We start from the raw sequence: 20,654 nt of genomic DNA, 5'->3' as shown, positions 1-20,654 counted from the left end.
TGGATTTTAGTATTCCTCTAATTTTGTTTGCTTCAGGTCTATGTTCACCAAACAACCTTCTGCTTATCCATTTGGTATCATCAGATGAGCTGGTGTTAAACTTCATTCTTTGAAGTCTTGGGGATTCTGAGGAGCCCTCTTAGGGAACATCTTGGGGAAGGGAAAGGAAGGAGAACTTGAGACTGGGCAGGTCTTTCGTCTGTCTTCAATCAGAGCAGCTTCATTTTCTGTTATATATTGGTTGTCCATAAAAACAAAACAAAACACAGTTGCTTGAAGAAAGCATACCGCTGCTAAATAAATAAAGCAATAACAAATAACTTTTGAAGATGGGCCAGAGCTGTTTGTTCACCAGAAAAGCACATCCCTTATTTTAATACGTTATTAACCTGGGTATAATTCAGCCATTCATGAGTTCAGTTAACATCAATTAGTTTTCAATCAACTGATAATGTTCAGATGCACCTACTGAAAAAAGCCAAATTTATTGTCTAACCATATTGAAGACAAGAAGAATTGCTCGTCTGGGATTTTTATTAGTGTAATCAGCAAGCCAAACTCTCTGGTAGCTTTTTGTTTTTGTTTTTGTTTTCAGACGGAGTCTAGCTCTGTCGCCCAGCTTGGAGTGCAGTGGAATAATCTCAGCTCACTGCAAGCTCCGCCTCGCCGGTTCACTCCATTCTCCCACCTCAGTCTCCCTAGCAGCTGGGATTACAGGCACCCGCCACCACGTCCGACTAATTGTGTTTTTGTATTTTTAGTAGAGATGGGGTTTCACCGTCTTAGCCAGGATGGTTTCTATCTCCTGACCTTGTGATCCGCCCGCCTTGGCCTCCCAAAGTGCTGGGATTACAGGCGTGAGCCACCGCGCCCGGCCAGCTCTCTCTTAACTGTAGCAGCTGGAAACATTCTTTTTGCTGCAAGGAAATGGGAAAATAAATCAATCAGGACAGCTGGGCTTAACTCATGGGAAGATTTCATCTTTTAAATTGGCTTCCCTTCTAATTACAAAAGTGACCTATGTTCCTTATAAAAATTTAGAAAATTAAGAAAGTAAAAGGGAGAAAATAAAAAATCGCTTATCCACATTCAGAGATAGTTGTTATTATTTTTGGTATATATGCTAGCTGTTTATTCAAATATATATATTCATACATATACACATGACTTCTTTTTTTTTTTTTTTTGAGACGGAGTCTTGCTCTGTCACCCAGGCTGGAGTGCAGTGGCCGGATCTCAGCTCACTGCAAGCTCCGCCTCCCGGGTTTACGCCATTCTCCTGCCTCAGCCTCCCGAGTAGCTGGGACTACAGGCGCCCGCCACCTCGCCCGGCTATTTTTTTGTATTTTTTAGTAGAGACGGGGTTTCACCGTGTTAGCCGGGATCGTCTCTCCATCTCCTGACCTCGTGATCCGCCCGTCTCGGCCTCCTAAAGTGCTGGGATTACAGGCTTGAGCCACCGCGCCCGGCCCTTCTTTTTTTTTTGAGACGAAGTTTCGCTCTTGTTGCCCAGGCTGGAGTGCAATGTCATGATCTCGGCTCACTGCAACCTCCGCCTCTCAGGTTCAAGTGATTCTCCTGCCTCAGCCTCCCAAGTAGCTGGGGTTACAGGCGCCTGCCACCACACCCAGCTAATTTTTTGTATTTTCAGTAGAGACGAGGTTTCACTATGTTGGCCAGGCTGGTCTTGAACTCCTGACCTCAGGTGACCCGCCCACCTTCGCTTCCCAAAGTGCTGGGATTACAGGTATGAGCCACTGTGCCTGGCCTACGCATGACTTTTTCAAAAGGAATTTCTGTTTTTAACTTGAGTGCACAATGTAATGCCACTCTTGACGGTTTTTAACAGTTTCCTCATCTGTGTACATGTGTTATTAGTCCATTCTCACGCTACTATAAAGATACTACCTGAGACTGGGTAATTCAGAAAGGAAAGAGGTTTAATTGATTCACAGTTCTGCATGACTGGGAGATCTCAGGAAACTTACAATCATGGCAGAAGATGAAGGGGAAGCAAAACACATCTTACATGATGGCGTGAGAGAGAAAAGAGAGAGCATGCAGGAAAAAACTCCCACTTACAGAAACCATCAGATCTCCTGAGAACTCACTCACTGTCAGAAGAACACTATGGGGGAAACCACCCCCATGATCCAAGCACCTCCCACCAGGTCCCTCAAGTGACATGCGGGGATTACGGGGGTTACAATTTGAGATGAGATTTGGGTGGGGACACAGAGCCAAACCATATGAAATGACTGTGGATTAATCTATACATGAAAAGCTTTTCCCCTATATAAAATGCTGAATAAAAGCTAAATCATGGCCAGGCACGGTGGCTCACACCTGTAATCCCATCACTTTTGGGAGGCTGAGGCGGGTGGATCACCTGAGGTTGGGAGCTCAAAACCAGCCTGACCAACATGGAGAAACCCCGTCTCTACTAAAAATACAAAAAAATTAGCTGGGCATGGTGGCCCATGCTTGTAATCCCAGCTACTCAGGAGACTGAGGCAGGAAAATCGTTTGAACCCGGAGGTGGAAGTTGCAGTGAGTGGAGATCACGCCGTTGCACTCCAGCCTGGGCAGCAAGAGTGAAACTCCATCTCAAAAAAAAAAAAAAAAAAAAAAAGCTAAACTAAAAGTTTCAAATTTAAATATAATCAAGTAAATTTTTAAAAAGTCAAGCAGGTACTATGTACACATGACATAATCTAAAGTCATGATATAGTATTCAATAAACATAAGTCTCCCTCTCACCTTCACCAGATAGCCTACCAGTTCTCTTCAGAGGCAGCCACTATATCAGTTCCTTATTTAGCTTTCAATGATATTCTGTGCATATCCAAGCATGCATATGAATTGCAGTGATGAATAAGAAAAGATTTCTGGTTTATATGTAGAAGTAGGACTCAAGTATTTTCTTCCTTTCTTTCTTATTTATTTATTTATTTATTTATTTGGTTGAGACAGGGTCTCATTCCACTGGCCAGGTTGGAGTGCAGTGGTGATCATAACTCACTGCAGCCTCAAACTCCTGGGCTCAAGGGACCCTCCTGCCTAATCTTCTTGATTAGCTGGGACTACAGGTGCATGCCACCACACCCAGCTATTTTTTTAAAAAAATTTGTAGGCCGGCGCGGTGGCTCAAGCCTGTAATCCCAGCACTTTGGGAGGCCGAGACGGGCGGATCACGAGTTCAGGAGATCGAGACCATCCTGGCTAACACGGTGAAACCCCGTCTCTACTAAAATACAAAAAAAATTAGCCGGGCGAGGTGGCGGGCGCCTGTACTCCCAGCTACTCGGGAGGCTGAGGCAGGAGAATGGCATGAACCCGGGAGGCGGGGCTTGCAGTGAGCTGAGATCCGGCCACTGCACTCCAGCCTGGGCAACAGAGCTAGACTCCATCTCAAAAAAAAAAAAAAAAAAAAATGTGTAGAGACAGGGTATTGCTATGTTGCCTAGGCTGGTCTCAGACTCCTGGACTCAAGGGATCATCCTGTCTTAGCCTCCAAAGTGCTAGGATTAGAGGCGTGAGCCACTGAATTCAGACACATTTTCTCTCTCTGCCTCCCTCCCTCCATTTCTCCATCCCTCTTTCTTTCCTTTTCTTTCTTTCTCTCTCTCTTTTTCTCTTTCTTTGTCTTTCTCTTTCTCTCCCTCCCCCTCCCCTTCCCCCCCCCCCCCCAACTCCCTTCCTTCCTTCCTTTTCATTTCAGTAGGTCTTTGGGGAACTGGTGGTGTTTGGTTACATGGATAAGTTCTTTAGTGGTGATTTATGAGATTTTGGTGCACCCATCATCACCCTAGCAGTGTATGCTGTACCCACTTATAAGTGAGAATACATGGTTTGGTTTTCCACTCCTGAGTTATTTCACTTAGCATAATAGTCTCCAACTACATCCAGGTTGCTGCTTATGGCTGAGTAGTATTCCACGGTATATATATACCACACTTCCTTTATCCACTCACTGGTTGATGGGCGTTTGGACTGGTTCCATGTTTTTGCAACTGTGAATTGTGCTGCTATAAACATGCATGTGTAATGTGTAAGTGTCTTTTTCATATAATGACTTATTTTCCTCTGGTAGATACCCAGTAGTGAGACTGCTGGATCAAATGGTATATCTACTTTTAGTTCTTTAAGGAATCTCCATACTCTTTTCCATAGTGGTTATACTAACTTCTATTGCCAACAGCAGTGTAAAAGTGTTCCCTTTTCACCACATCCACACCAACATCTATTATTTTTTGATTTTTAAAATTACAGACATTCTTGCAGGAGTAAGGTGATATTACATTGTGGTTTTGATTTGCATTTCCCTGATAATTAGTGATGTTGAGCATTTTCCCACATGTTTGTTGGTCATTTGTATATCTTCTTTTGAGAATTGTCTATTCATGTCCTTAGCCCATTTTTTGATGGGATTATTTGTTTTTTTCTTGCTGATTTGTTTGAGCTCTCTGTAGATTCTAGATACTAGTCTTTTGTTGGAGGTATAGATTGTGAAGATTTTCTCCCGCTCTGGGTTGTCTGTTTACTCTGCTGATTGTTTCTTTCTCTGTGCAGAAGCTTTTTGGTGTAATTAAGTCCCATCTATTTATTTTTCTTTGTTTTTTATTGCATTTGCTTTCGGGTTCTTGTAATGAAAGTTTTTGCCTAACTCAATGTCTAAAAGAATTTTTCCAATGTTATCTTCTGGAATTTTTATGGTTTCAGATCTTAGTTTTAAGTCTTTGATCCATCTTGAGTTGATTTTTGCATAACATGAGAGATGAGGATCCAGTTTCATTCTCCTATACATGGCTTGCCAATTATCCCAGCACCATTTGTTGAATAGGTTGTCCTTTCCCCACTGTATGTTTTCGTATGCTTTGTTGAAGATCCATTGGCTGTAAGTATTTGGCTTTATTTCTGGGTTCTCTATGCTGTTCCATTGGTCTATGTGCCTATTTTTATACCAATATCATGCTGTTTTGGTGACTATAGCTTTGTAGTACGGTTTGAAGTTGGGTAATATGATGCCACTTGAATACATTCTTTAGGATAAATTCCTGTAAGAGAATCAAAGGGTATGCCAAATTTTAAAGCTTTAGATTTGGCAGGAATATTTAAGTTCCACTTCACAAATGAAGAATGTGAGGGTGGCCAGGCACAATGGCTCACACCTGTAATCCCAGCACTTTGGTAGGCTGAGGTGGGTGGATAACCTGAGGTCGGGAGTTCGAGACCAACCTGGCCAACATGGTGAAACCCCATCTATGTTAAGAATACAAAATTAGTTGGACGTGGTGGTGCATGCCTGGTAATCCCAGCTACTTGGGAGGCTGAGGCAGGATAATGCTTGGACCTGGGAGGCGGAGGTTGCAGTGAGCCGAGATCGTACCATTGCACTCCAGCCTGGGCAACAAGAGTGAAACTTCATCTGACAAAACAAAAAGAAAAAAAGAAGAATGTGAGTGAGGGTGTAGTGGTTTATACGTATGGATCTTTAAACTCAATTTTGCTTCTCTCTCTCTCTCCCTCTCTTTCTTTTTGTTAGAGGCATAATCTTGCTCTGTTGCCTAGGCTGGTGTGCAGTGGTGTGATTACAGTTTACTGTAGCCTTGAACTCTTGGGCTCAAGCTATCCTCCTGCCTCAGCCTCCCAAGTAGTTAGGACTACAGGCATGCACCACCACACCCAGTTAATTTTAATTTTTATTTTTTGTAGAGTTGGGGGGTCTCGCTATGTTGTCCAGGGTGGTCTTGAACTCCTGGTTCCAATAATATGCCTATACTGTCTGGGGTATATACCCTGGGGTTCGTTGTTGTGCGCCAAGAAAGAATTCAGGACACAGACACGTGTGGGTGGGTTAAGTAGTGGAAAGTTTGATAGACAGAAGAAAGGAGAGAGGAGAGCAGCTTCTTGGGAAAGAGAGATGTCTGAAGAGGGGGTGAGGAGGTGGCTCGCAGTAGATTTTATAGGCATCAGGTTGGAGAAGGCAGTATCTGATTTACATAGGGCTCACACATTGGTTCCATCAGGTATGACGTCTACATACTGTGTGAGGGTGGGGGAAAAGGAAGGCTTGTCTCCCCACCGTAATCTTATTCTGCAAATGGGCTTTCCTGTTGATCTGCACCATGTTGTCTGCTTCTTACTGTACACGTGGCTGACAAAGAGAAGGGAGGGTGGGGCTGCCATCTTGAACATGTCTATCCCCGAGTTTCTGCTGGCATTCAGCAGTGCAAGCTCCCAGCTTGTTTGTCTATGTCTGCAGCTCGACCTTACAGGCTGCTCTTTGTTAGAAAATGATTTGGGGCTGCTTTTCATTAAAGAGAAAAGCCTTACCAAGGGCTCCCATACTCTCATTATCTGCCTAAATGATTTCTTCTTAACTCCTATATCACCAAGTGATCCTCCTGCTTTGGCCTCCCAAAATGCTGGGATTACAGGCATGAGCCACCACGCCTGGCCTTTAAGTTCAATTTTTCTGACCCTGAATTACATATCATTCACAGTTTACCATGGAAACCATTTGCCACTGTAAAAGATTTTGCATCAGAACCATTCATCGTGTGAAATCCCAGATTGCTTCCCTCTATTTCCCAGTTTTGCTGCATTCATTTAGATTCAGCTCTGGTTGTTGGTACTACATTCTGTTCTGTGGTCTATTTGTGGTAAACCTTTTAGTTTGACACAAGGCAGTGGTTAGGTCTTTTGTTGAGCATTATCATTTGCTTAATTCCTCAGAAGATCTCAAGAGGACTGTCTGGTACATAAGAGGTGCTCAATAAATGGTTGGTTGTTCAATAGTTACAACAATCAATCCTCTAACTCCAGAGGACCAGCTATGTTTCAGAAACCTCATGATCAATCATGCTCTCCTAACATTTATGTTCTAGATGGAAATTGCTGTAGACTTTTTGAGAGGTCCATGACTGTTCTAAGCCTTATGACTACAGAATTTTGTAATACAGTGTGTTGCATTTTCTATGTTACCTTATGAAAGGCATGGAGATAAGGAAATCGGCAGAAGAGGAGAAAGAGATAGCTGGGCTCCAGTGTTCACCTCTCTCTCCCCATGATTAGTCCAAAAATGAAACAGGCAAACATTTATTGAGTACCTACAAGGCTAGACTGAATAGAGGAATCCAAGTTAAATGAATTCCATTATATAGCCCAATTCTGATTATATCAGCTATTCACATTTAGTTTTATGTATCATGATAAGGTTTATTGAAGACGCTGTGGAAAGAGTGATCAATAGAAATTAGCTCTGTGTTCTGTATGGTTCAAAGTAGGGAGATAAAAGTATGATTTCCTGAATTACATTGAAAGGAGTCAGCCAGCTTGCTTTAGGCAGACAGTAAGGGAAGGGTCCCCAGAGAACCTCCCATCTGTGTTTCGTACAGATAAGGGAACTTACACAGGCGTCTTGCCTAAACATGCCTATAGTGGACTAAGGGCCCGCATGCACTCTGGGGGAATGGGGTGGAGCCACCAGGAATTTGCGCCTTATACAAATAGGGAACCCAGCCCCATGAGCTTGCATGTAAAAGCCCTTGTATTCAACTGTGAAGCGGGCAACTGGGAACCTGCTTTCAGGACCCTTTTCTTTGCTGAGAGCTTTCCTTTTGCTTAATAAATTCTACTCCACTCACTCTTCAAATGGCTGCGTACCCGATTTTTCCTGGTCTTGAGACAAGAACCTTGATCTAGCTGAGCTAAGGAGAAAAAAATCCTACGTCAACATGGTTTATTGCCATATGAAGATAATTGTTTTCTTAGGTTCACAATGTATAGAGGCAGAGAATTAAGGGAATAATTTCACAGGGAATACACTCCATAGATGATGTATATTAACTACATAGTGAGTTCCAAAACTATTAAAATCTAGTTGTTCAATTAAGTTTGAAGCAGACCTCTGTGGAAAGTAAAGTCTAATTAAAGATTGAGGTGGGTGTGGTATTAATGCCTGTAATCCCAGCATTTTGGGAGGCTAAGGCAGGAGGACTGCTGAGCCCAGGAGTTTGAGAACAGCCTGGGCAACTTAGGGAGACCCCGACTCTACAAAAACAATTAAAAAAGTTAGTCAGATGTGGTGACATGTGCCTGTAGTCCCAGCTACTCAGTGGCAGGCTGAGGTAGGAGGATTCATTAAGCCGGGGAGGTCAAGACTGCAGTGAGCCATGATTGCACTTCTGTATTACAGCCTTGGCAACAGAGTGAGACTCTTGTCTTGAAAAGAAAAAAAAAAAGAAAAGAAAAACAATTGAGGTGTACCTTTACCTTTTGGAGGTTGAGGTTCTTGGGAGAGATGGTGTCCAACATATAGGAGATCTGTGAGGATATGCAAAGTCCCACGATGCTACAGGGTGGTGCCAGTGTTGGTGGACAGGCTTCAAAGCTTAAAGGCTAACAGGATGTGGCCCTGTTGCAGCCTGAGCCGGTAGTGTTTAGGGAAGTGGCGGACAGAGCTTACAATCTGCCACCCGCTGAGCTCTCAAAGCATCTCGCAAATTCTTGAGTTTATATGTATTTTGAAATCCTGTAGTTGAAGTCAGTAACTTATATATGGTGTTTGATAAGGTGTAATGTCACATTAGCTAGGGGAGGTGAAGTTTATTTCAACTTCATACATGTGGGATCTGATGAAGAGTGATGTCACATTCCCAGGAGGTGGGGGAGTAGCTCTAAGTTCTTAATTACCACAAAACATAAATCACTCACTCTTGTGGCAAACTATGTGATCGGAATCATTTCAAAGCAACGTAACACTACTGTTTATCTTGTGTCGGTTAATCTCCTGGGTCTGTGTCCTGGTCATCAAACTATGCTAACAGTGCTTGTGAAAGTGGGATTCAAATTCCACAAACACACACATCCACATAATACCTTCCTATATTGCAAGTTGACTCATTTAGAAACATGTTCTTTAAGAAAAGTTTCAGGTATATTACATGTATTTTTAGCATTATTGTAAAATTATTACATTATTATTGGGTATTTTCAGATAATACCTTTCCGATTGGGTGGTTTGGGGTGGTGGTTGTTTTTAAATTATTTTAAATACCGTAACCTATCTTTTAGTGCTCACGATGAAGGAAACTACGATGTTTACAAAATGGCAGTTTCTTGTTCATCTGAATAAAGACATATACCAAGGGTAAACTGTAAGAAGCATTGCGGTGTACCTTGGGTTACTTTTTGAATTGCTTTCACACCTGCTTAATTTTATTGGAACAAGATCATAAAACAAAACAAAAATCCCACAGTTCTCAATGCATTCCCTTATCTAGTAGTAATATTACATTCCTTACCATAAACAGTAGCAAACATGATCTTGTGCATCTTGAAAAAGTAAATGATGTCAGTATTTATTTGCAATACATTACAGTACACTTAAATACAGTCAAAACAGAAGGGGGTGTATTAGTAATTTCTCTGACACATTACTCTGGCTCAGATAAAACATTCCGCCTTTGCCTTCAGTATCCAACTTAGCATTACCGTTTTGATTATATGCAGGCACCTTTTCAAAAAACAGTAAATCAGCATGCTATTTTGTTCGCTGCAGCACCAGGTCCAATTTACTGAGGTTTGGTCACAAGGTGCAATCCTGTTGTTTTCTGGGAGCCCGACTGTAGTAACAGAATGTCCCTTCCAGCCTCTTATTACGGACCCTCCTTGAGGTCAGGAAAGGTCTAAGTTTTACCGCAGTCCCCAGCGTTTGATGCGACCCCGGGATCAGGTGGGGAGCGTTAAGAACCCTTCCTAAGAGTGACTGATTGATGGCGGGGGAAGGGGTGGGCGCGGGCTTAGTTCCGGGAAAAGGCTGGGGCCCTCGTTGGGAGTGTACAGAAAGGTGACTTGAAGAACGTGGGGAGTCGCTCGCAGTTCGGTACGGTGGGGCGGTGCCCGGGGCTGCTGGGGACAAGGCGCCGGCAGCCCGCGGAACACCCGCCCCTAATTCCCGCTCCCGTTCACGCTCCGCCCCCACGCGCGCGCTCCCTCCCGTCGGGCGCGCAGAGGGGCGGGGCGGAGCGCGCACGGGGGTAACAGGGGACGCGCCGGGAAGGGGGCGTGCGCTGCGCCCCGCCCCTTTCCTGGCCTCGTACGCCCCGCCCCCACTCCCTGCGCGTGCTGGGAGCCGGCTGGCAAGGCGTGCGGTGGGCGGGGCGCCGCGCTGACGTTGCCCGGGATGCGGGCAGGTTCCGCCGCCTCCAGCGCCGCCGCCGCAGCTGCCGCCGCCGCCGCCTCCGCCTCGCCTGCCACCGGGGTTTGTATGAAAACACCGGGCGGCGGGCGGCGAGGGATCCGCCGTGATCCAGGTGCCGAGCCGGGCTGCGGCTCTTCGCGGTCCCCGCCAGCGCCCCATCCTGAGCCGGTGAGCGCCTCGCTGCCGTCCGCGCGTCCCGGCCGTCCGTCCCTCTGCTGTCCCCGGGCCGCGGGAGATGCAGGCGGCGGCGCCCGGGGGTAGGAGGGGTGACCCCGGATCCCTGCGCCCCTTACCTGACGGGTTGTGTAACGCATGTCTTTCACGGGGCGTGAGGGGAAAGCACTCGGTCTTGAGGGAAAGCCCTGACGGTCTGGGGCTTTGGCTGGGTCTGGAAAACGCCTTCCCCAGTCCCTGGACCCTCGGTGGACCCCCGTCCCAGTCGTTGCGGAGGGTATTGGGCGCGGTCTCTGGGCGGAGGCCGCCCCTTCTGCTCTGCCCTTTCTCTCGGGCCCGAGCTCGCGGCGCCGCGGGGAGTCTAACCGAGGGGCTGCAGGGCCGGGGCAGGCGCGCCCAGCCCCGCGCCCCTCTTCCGCGGTGGTGGCCGGCCGCCGGGTCGCGGGCCCCTGTGCTTCGGCAATCCTAGGGTTCCCGGCTGAGCGCCAGCAAGGTGGGATTTGCTGTGACATCGGCGATGGGCAGGTTTGCTTCCTCTCCCTGGGTGGTTTGAGCTGAAGTGTGTCTTCTGTTTACAACTTGTCGCCTTGAGCATTTGGTTTGAACCTGAATCGGATCACCCTCGATGACAGTGCAGAGTTTCCTTAGTGTCTTCCTTCCTGAATTGCGGGTTCTCAATTACAAGTGTTCAAGGACTCCTGTAACCCAAAGGCTTGCTCGACTCTACCGTAATTTTACCCCTTGTGCCGTATAAACCTCTTATGAGCATCAGGGCAATTGGAGTTGGTTGGGTTCCTTTCCTGGGCGTTTACTCATTGTAGAATGGAGTTTTCATGCATCATAGTGTAATCGATGTGAATGTTGATAATTTAAAGCCCATTTCCCGTTTTAACATAGCTCACTCAAGTGCCTGAAAGTAGCGGAAATTTTCTTTGGCAGTATTAATTCTAGCTGGGTTTTTTCCTTCAGGTGTTTAAAATTGTAGTTGTGTTTAATTACAATTCATGACAATTTGTGGTTAGAAAGGACCTTAACAGCCTTCTTAATCACTCATTTTCACTTACCTTTTATGTCCGTTTTTTAAGCTTTATGTAAATCAAATTATCCTTTGTGAACCTCTGAATTATTCTTATAAACTGGTTGTCTGGGAAAACCAGAAAGTTATTTTTGTAATTGTATTGTGGAATGTTTTTAGTTCAGCAGGCCAAAAAAGAAGTGATTTATTTAAGGAACTTTAAATGGTGCTTATTTTAAAACATGTGCCAAATGTCAGAACCAAACAAAACTCTAAAAGATCTGTAAGTATTTCCTATGTAGAATTACTGCGAGATAATAAGTCGTGCCATACCCGCTCTTTCTCATCCTGCAGGCAGAGTTCTAATATGACTTGTTCATTTTCCCATTCCACTTCTCTTGAGTTAAATTCTATGGTGAAGTTATAGGTTCATTTTTAATGATCACGAAACTCTGCCTTGAATTGATTCATCACATAATTACAACTGCAGACTCATTCTGAACTTGGAAATGAAGTGGATAGGCTTAACACTACCCTCGTATTTGGCCAACATAGCAAAACATTTGAATCTATTAATGTAATTTAAACTTTTGTAGAAGCAATTTTTATAAAGCTTTTCCAATTGACTTGAATTGAGGCATTGTTCTCTTTAGAAAAGTGTAGCTAGGCTGCTATATAATAATGGTTTTACTTCCATTAGCAGAAGGAAAAGAGGTCCAAGAGTTATGAAATTTTGTAATTTGTATTCTACTTTTTTTTTTTTTTTGAGACGGAGTCTCACTGTGTCACCCAGGCTGGAGTGCGGTGGTGCGATCTTGGCTCACTGCAGCCTGCCCCTACCGGGTTCAAGCGATTCTCCCGCCTCAGCTTCTTGATTGTAGGCGCGCGCCACCACGCCCAGCTAATTTTTGTGTTTTTAGTAGAGACAGGGTTTCACCATGTTGGCCAGGCTGGTGTCGAACTCCCAACCTCAGGTGATCCACTGGCCTCAGCCTCCTAAAATGCAGGGATTACAGGCATGAGTCACCGCACCTGGCCTGAATTTTTTTTTTTTTTTTTTTTTGAGACGGAGTTTTGCTCTTGTTGCTCAGACTGGAGTGCAGTGGCCTGATCTTGGCTCACTACAACCTCTGCCTCCTGGGTTCAAGCGATTCTCCTGCCTCAGCCTGCCGAGTAGCTGGGATTACAGGCGCACACCACCACGCCTGGCTCTAATTTTTTTGTATTTTTAGTAGAGACGGGGTTTCACCATGTTACTTAAGCTGGTCTTGAACTCCTGACCTCAGGTGATCTGCCCACCTGGGCCTCCCAAAGTGCTAGGATTACAGGCGTGAGCCACCGCGCCCGGCCTGACCTTAGTTTTTTTAAACCTCATCCAAAGTATTCATCTTCCCAAATCTGCTTTTCTTGCTTGAAGTCCTCCACTATCTGAAAATTGAACAGTGCGTGAATAGCAATTGATGCACCTGTCAGAGGGCCGTCTGCAAGATGGGAGCTTTCCTTAGGCAATGGGTTTCAGTATAAACAACCGAAATTGTGTAGGGTAGGCCCTGAATTTTAAACTTCAGATATTATCGTTGATTACTATGCCTGTGTACTATAGTGTAGTGGCTAAGCGGTTGGGCCCCAGAGCCAGATGGCTCGGTTTGGGTCCTGGCTTTACTTTAAGCAAGTTATTTTTATTTACTTATTTTTTTAAAGCAAGTTATTTGTCCTTTTCGTGCTCCAAAAATGACATAATAATAGTATGTACTCTTAAGATGTTCTCAAATATTAAGTGATTAATATATGTACAGTGCTTAGCCCACAGTGCCTGGCATTTAGTAACTGGTGCCTAGGAAATGTTGCTATTATTACCGTTGCTCTTCCTCAGTCTTCAAAGGGATCTAGTAAGCGGAAAAAGGACTTTTGGCGGATGGAGCAGTATTAGTGCAGATTAATTCCACTATGACCCATTTGCTCCTTTGGGGTTAAGTGAGAGCTTAGTCTCACTGTCCTGCCTTGGAAACATGTAAGTCAGTTTTAAATAGAATAGCTAGACCCTGAGCAGGGTGCCCTGGGATGCTACTGGAGAGCTGCTGATATATCCCTGTTTGTCCCTTCTGACAGAACTTTGGATTGTGTCCCTCCTGTTAGTGATGGCTGCTATTTTAATATTTTAATCATCTGTTTCTGAGTTTGTGATTGGGTGTTTCTTTGACCATAATGTGCCGTTATCAAAAATGTAATCTGTCAAAATATTGGTAGGTACATACGTGTTTATTTGATCAGAATATTGTATGTTGTTTCCAGGGCACACAAAATCAGTTTTATCTAAGTATTCTTTATTTTCTTTTTTATTGATATTATATAGAGTGAGGTCAGTTTTGATTTGACATTGTGTTCATTTTCAGCTTTCATATAATTTTCCTAGGAACTTTTTTTTTCCCCTCCAGTATGATTTTACATACTTGTTCTTGGTTTGCAGAGGTCTAATATTAAAACTCTAAATGCTTTCAAACGTTTGGTCTCAGAACCCTTTTACACTGTTAAAAGTTGTTGAGGATCCCCAAAAAGCTTTTGTGAATTTATCTATGTTTACTGTATTGTAAATGAAAAGAGAAATATAAATTGTTTTGTCAGTTCACTTAAAATGACAATTATAAACTCTTTACATGTTAATATAAACACCATATTTTTAATGGAAACAACTTTTTTTTTAAACAAAAAATAAGGTAGTGAGAAAAGTGGCATTGTTTTACTTTTTTTGTAAATCTGTCTGGTTTAAGGGAAACAGCTGGATTATCATATCTGCTCCTGCATCGAGTCTATTGCAGTATGTTGTTTGGGTTGAAGTATATATAGAGAAAATCCAGTGTCACACAGGTAATGGCTGAACAAGGTGGAGAGGCCAGGGGAGGGAGCATTTTAATAGCCTTTTCAGGTAATTGTGGATATTCTTGTTTGGTATTATATCAAAACTCAGTAAGTGGCAATTTCTTAAAGGTTAGATGCAGTGGGAAATCATGTAAGTGGATTTTTGCATGCTCTGGTAAAACCCATTGGCTTGAACTTTGAATGGATCTTATACCCATTCCTGAGATTGTAACATCATTCCTTGGTCATTTGTAAATATTGGTTCAGTGTTATGCAGATCTTCCAAATGTTGACATCTTTCATCATGCAATGTCAAAGAAAGTTATGGTTGTTAATATCACCACCCATTTTGTTAGAGACAAATTATTGGGAAGCTGTTTAGGTCTTGACATGACGATGGTGGATATGAATTTTCCAGAATTCGGATTTTTGCTTCAAAGCTCAAATTTTATCATTGGCAACAAATGTGACTTGTTTACTTAAAGTGACAAGCAAGCTCAGTTTGTTCATTTCTGAGAAAACCTCTGCCAAAATATTCCAATTTGAATAACCATAGTCTGTCAATCATTCTTTCAGTCACTTTCATTAAAAAAGAGGCTAGTTCAAGCTGTCAGTTCAGTTACAAAAGCACTTTACTCTGAGACAACCATCAGTTATTATAATTCAGTATGTAGCAGAAATGGTTCGTGCAAACTTCCCATTTTGTCACATAAAAAGGTGTGTAAAAATTAATAATTTTTACTGTTTCAAGGACATTCTTAAGTGACATTGACTTTTTCTTGTCTTTTTTTTTTTTTTTTTTTGAGGTGGAGTCTTGCTGTGTTGCCCAGGCTGGAGTGCAGTGGTGCAATCTCAGCTCACTACAAGCTCTGCCTCCTGGGTTCATGCCATTCTCCTGCCTCAGCCTCCCGAGTAGCTGGGACTACAGGTGCCCACCACCATGCCTGGCTAATTTTTTGTGGTTTTAGTAGAGATGGGGTTTCACTGCATTAGCCAGGATGGTCTCGATCTCCTGACCTTGTGATCCACCCGCATACACCTCCCAAAGTACTGGGATTACAGGCGTGAGCCACGGCTGGCTTTTTCTTGTTTTATAATTGTTGGTGGTTGATGGTGACTTTAATTCAGTCCAAGATGACAGTAATTTTAATATTTTAAATTTTAGTATTATACAAATAGTGTTACAGAAATAGGGGACCACACATCTTGTGGGTCCCCTAAAAGAGTGTCAGGACCCCAGGGGCCCATGCACCATGCTTTTAGAACTTTTGGATTTAAATCTTAAAGAGGATTTCTCACAAACCTTTGATTAAGAAGTGAAGTGGTAGTGACAATCTCTGGTTTGTTTTTGTTTTAGGCTTTGGGAGCTGGTAAAGGCCGTATTAAAAAAAAAAGTATTCTAGCTAGATAGTAGGAATAAGCTCTACAGTGTTCTCTAGCACTATCGGATGGCTGTAATTGATAATATATACTTTCGAATAGCCAGGAGGATATCAAATGCTCTGAACACAAAGAAATGGTAAATGTTTGAGGTGATGGATTTGCTAATTACCCTGATCTGATTGCTATACATTACATATATCAAAAGATCACTGTGTACCTCATAAATACATATGATTATTGTGTGAATTAAAAAATTTAAAGAAGAATATTTTAACATACAAAATGAAGTACAGTAAAGGTTATTCACAGAAAGTTTCTTAATGGTTTTAGTCAGGTGCCGATGCAATGGAATTATAGTATTAGTAATCTTAATACCATCTAAAAACAAAAGTCAGACCTGTTGTACATTTCTGTGTAAATGTTCAAATTTAACATTTTGGGAATGTAAATATTAAACAGTGAAGGCACAATGTGAAAAGCTCCACTAATATCTAACTCATAAGCTTAAAAAAAGTGACCTGGTTTCCCTTCTTAAACTCTGCTCATTTCTCACTTAATTCATGCTGAGGATGAGCTGCCCTGTGGAGAAATGCCAGGTACTTGCTGTCTTTGCCTTACATTTTTCCTTATGGGGAAAATGATTTAAAATTATGAAGATTATAAGGATATTGGTTATAGAGGGATTAAAAACAATAATAAAGTCAGCCAGGGGGATTTATGGTCAGATAATGTTAATAAAAATCTGAACACTGCCTACATATAATAGAATTTAGTGAATTAAAAAAATTATTTTTACAAGAACTCTTTAGATTTATTAATTTATGGTCAACGCACTTTCTAGACTCCTTTTTGGTGCATGGTGAAAACTAATCTCTCACCTTTTAATTTAATCTCATTAATTTTAACTTTTATTTACATTTGAAACAACTTTTTTCCCCAGTTTTTAACACAAGATTCATATTTCTGTCTTTAAAAAAATATTCATTTTAAAAAATGATGGTAAAACATATATAACATAAACTTTACCATTTAAATCATTTTGAAGTGTGTAGTTTAGTGGTATCAAGTATATTCACATTGTTGTGCAGCCGTCATCACCGTACATCTACAGAACTTTTTTTATCTTCTTAAATTGAAACTCTATGTATTAAACAATTACTCTCCCCTCCCGCATAGTCCATTCTTTGGCAGGCACTGTTCTATTTTCTGTTGCTATGAATTTGACAACTCTGAGTATGTCACATGAGTGGAGTCAATCATACAGCGTTTATCTTTTTGTGACTGGCTTATTTCATTTAGCACAATGTCTTCAAGCTTTGTTCATGTTGTACTGTGTGTCAGGACTTTCTTTTTAAGGCTGGATAATCTGTTGTGTACATATGCCAGATTTTGTTTATGCATTCATCCATTGATGGATGGACACTTGAGTTGCTTGTGAATAATGCTGCTTTGAATCTAGGTATGTCAACATCTCTTCAAGACCTTGCTTTTTTTTTTTTGAAATGGATTCTCGCTGTGCCGCCCAGGCTGGAGTGCAGTGGTGCCATCTCGGCTCATTGCAACCTTCGCCTCTGGGTTCAGGTGAATCTCCTGCCTCAGCCTCCCAAGTAGCTGGGACTACAGGTGTGTGCCACCACGCCTGGCTAATTTTTTTTTTGTATTTTTAGTAAAGATGGGGTTCTACCATGTTAGCCAGGATGGTCCCTGTCTCCTGACTTTGTGATCCACTTGCCTTGGCCTCCCAAAGAAGACCTTGCTTTCAGTTCTTTTGAGTATATACCTGGAAGTGGAATTGCTGAATTATATGATAATTCTATTTTTAATTTTTCAAGGAACCTTCATACTGTTTTCCATAATGGCTGCACCATTTTATATTCCTATCAATAGTGCACAAAGATTCTAATCTATCCACATCAGCACTTACTATCTTCTGTTTTTGTTTTGTTTTTGGTAGCAGCCATCCTAATGGCTGCGAAGTGGTATCTTGTAGTTTTGATTTGCCTTCACATTGCTGTATTTAGTTTGCTAGTATTTTGTTGAAGAGTTTTGCATTAATGGTCATAAAGAGTATTGGTCTGTCATTTTCTTGTAGCATCTGTCTGACTTTGGTATCAGGGCAATGCTGGCCTTATAGAATGAGGTAGTAAGTGTTCCTTCTTCACTTTTCTGGAAGAGTTTGAAAAGAACTGATCTTTTTTTTTTTTTTTTTTTTTTTAATGTTTTATAGAATTTACCAGTGAAGCCATCAGGTTTAGGGCTTTGCTTTGTAAGGAGGTTTTTTTGTTTGTTTGTTTTAGATGGAGTCTCTCTTTGTCGCCAGGCTGGAGTGCAGTGGTGCGATCTTGGCTCATTGCAACCTCTGCCTCATGGGTTCGAGTGATTCTTCTGCCTCAGCCTGCTGAGTAGCTGGGATTACAGGCACGTGCCACCACGCCCAGCTAATTTTTGTATTTTTAGTAGAGACAGGGTTTCACCATGTTGGCCAGGCTGGTCTCGATCTCTTGACCTTGTGATCCACCCACCTTGGCCTCCCAAAGTGCTGGGATTACAGGCGTGAGCCACCGCACCCAGCCTGTAAGGAGGTTTTTAATTACTGATTAAATCTCCTCAATAGTTATGGGTATTTAGATTTTCTATTCCTTTGTGGTTCAGGCTTGGTAGGTTTTGTGTTTCTAGGAATTTATCTCATCTACGTTACCCAATTGGTGTACTGTTGTTCACAGTACTCTGTTATAATCCTTTTTGCCTTTGTAGAATTGGTCATGATGTCTCCCCTTTCATTTCTGATTTTAGTAATTTGAGTCTTCTCTCTCTCTTTTAAATCTTGCTAAAGGTTTGTCAGTTTTGTTAATTTTTCAAAGCACCAACTTTTGGTTTTGTTGATTTTCTTTATTGTTTTTCTAGTCTCTATTTTAATTATTTCTGCTCTGGTCTTTTTTATTTTCTTCCTTCTGCTCACTTTGGGTTTAGTTCTTCTTTTTCTCATTCCTTAGTTATAAAGATAGGTTGTTTCGAGAGCTGTCTTCCTTTTTAATGTGTTTATGTCTGTAAATTTTCTCCTTAGCATTGATTTTGCTATATCCTGTAAGTTGTGGTTTATCGTGTCTTTGCTTTCTTTTGTCTCTGTTTTCTGATTAACCCAGTGATTTCTTCTTTGATTCATTGGTTGAGAGTGTGTTGTTTAATTTCCATAAATTTGTGAATTTTCCAGTTTTCTTTCTCAGATTGATTTTTTTTTTTTTTTTTTGAGACGGAGTCTTGCTCTGTTGCCCAGTCTGGAGTGCAGTGGCCGGATCTCAGCTCACTGCAAGCTCCACCTCCTGGGTTCACGCCATTCTCCTGCCTCAGCCTCCTGAGTAGCTGGGACTACAGGCGCCCGCCACCACGCCCGGCTAATTTTTTGTTTTTAGTAGAGATGGGGTTTCACCGTGTTAGCCAGCATGGTCTCGATCTCCTGACCTCGTGATCCGCCCATCTCGGCCTCCCAAAGTGCTGGGATTACAGGCTTGAGCCACCGTGCCCGGCCTCTCAGATTGATTTCTAACTTATTCCTGTTGTGAGGTTGGAGAGCATACTTTGTATGATAAATATCTTTTGAAATCAATTGAGACTTAATTTGTATCCTAATATATGGCCTGTTTTGGAGAATGTTCTATGTGCACTTGAGAGGAATTCATATTCTGTTGTTGAGTACCTTGTTCTAAATATATGTTAGATCTAGTTGATTCATTTTATTGTTCAAATCGCTTCTCTCTTCTTTCCGGTTATTTTTTTCCTTATTGAGAATGGTGTATTAAGCCTCCACCTTTTATTATAGAAGTATTTCTCCCCTTAATTATGTTACTTTTTGCCTCATATTTTGATGATTTGTAACTACTTCATATATTTTGTTGGTGTGTAAATGTTTATAATTGTTTTATCTTCTTGCTCTGTTGAACTTTTATTAAAATATAATATACTTTTTCTCTTGTAAACTTTTTTGATTCAGTCTGTTTTGTCTGATACTAGTATAGCCCTTCCTGCTCTCTTTTGGTTACTATTTGCATGGAATATCTTTTTCCATTCTTTCACATTTCATGTATTTGTGCCGTGGGATCTAAAGTAAGTCTTCTGCAGACAACATACAGTTGGATCATTTAAAAAAAATCTATTCTGCCAATCTTTATGTTTTGGTTGGCAAATTTAATCCCTTTACTAGGGGCTTATTTCTGTTCTTTGTTTTTTGTATGCCATATAGCTGTTTTTATTCCTCATATTTTGTATATTTTGATTTATATTGGGATATTAGCTGGAGCTGACTTTGGGTTATAATGGTTTCTTTATAAAAATGGGTCACAGTCATAGGTTAGAGGCAGAGAAAAATGTGTGTTTCAAGGTAAGATTTTAAATCTCATTTATCACCTACATAGACTTAGAAATTTTGGCTTTAAGTCTGAAAATAGTTGAAATCTGAGTTGGAGGAATAGTTTTTTTAAACAAATCATTTAATAATTGAAGGGTAATGGGATTCTGCTCTTCAAATCTACCTCATTTTTCGATAGTAAAATGGAAATGTCACAAAGCAAAACTAATTAGACCTTTTATAAGTGTCTGAACATCTTTTGTGGAGTAGTGTGTGAACCTTACAGATTTGTTTGGTTTTGATAAGAATGCATGTTCAGGAAAGATATATAAGCTTTTTGTAGGTTTACTCTTACTCATACTCTTTGATAAAATTAATGACAATAAAATAGGTGAAATCAATTTGCCTGTTTGCAGATTGTACTAAAATATAACATAATCATTGGACTGGACTTGGTGGCTCACACCTGTAATCTCAGTACTTTGGGAGGCTGAGGTGGGAGAATTGCTTGAGCCCATGAATTTGAGACCAGCCTGGGCAATATGGCAAGACCTCTTCTCTGCAAAGAATGAAAAAAACAATTAGGTGGGTGGTGGTAGGCACCTGTGGTCCCAGCTGAGGCAGAAGGATTGCTTGAGCCCAGGAGGTTGAGGCTGCAGTGAGCCATGTTTGTGGCC

General features: G+C 41.9%; 1 protein-coding gene across 5 annotated transcripts in view; it reads left to right on the top strand.

Annotated features, from left to right (window-relative positions):
- The first annotated feature begins 10,261 nt into the window (after positions 1-10,261).
- The window catches only part of AGTPBP1 (ATP/GTP binding carboxypeptidase 1), a 198,468-nt gene continuing 188,075 nt past the window's right edge, over positions 10,262-20,654 (top strand). For 4 of the 5 annotated variants that reach the window (XR_007719870.1, XM_050761610.1, XM_050761612.1 and 1 more), the window contains exon 1: positions 10,262-10,375. The gene's annotated coding sequence lies outside the window, so the exon portion shown is untranslated. The remainder of the gene's footprint in view (positions 10,376-20,654) is intronic. The other variant, XM_050761609.1, reaches the window with a different exon arrangement.

This window comes from Macaca thibetana, chromosome 15, assembly GCF_024542745.1.
Source record: "Macaca thibetana thibetana isolate TM-01 chromosome 15, ASM2454274v1, whole genome shotgun sequence".
Lineage (NCBI taxonomy): Eukaryota > Metazoa > Chordata > Mammalia > Primates > Cercopithecidae > Macaca > Macaca thibetana.
Note: the sequence above shows the minus strand (reverse complement) of the source record. Positions and strands in the feature narration are given on the sequence as shown.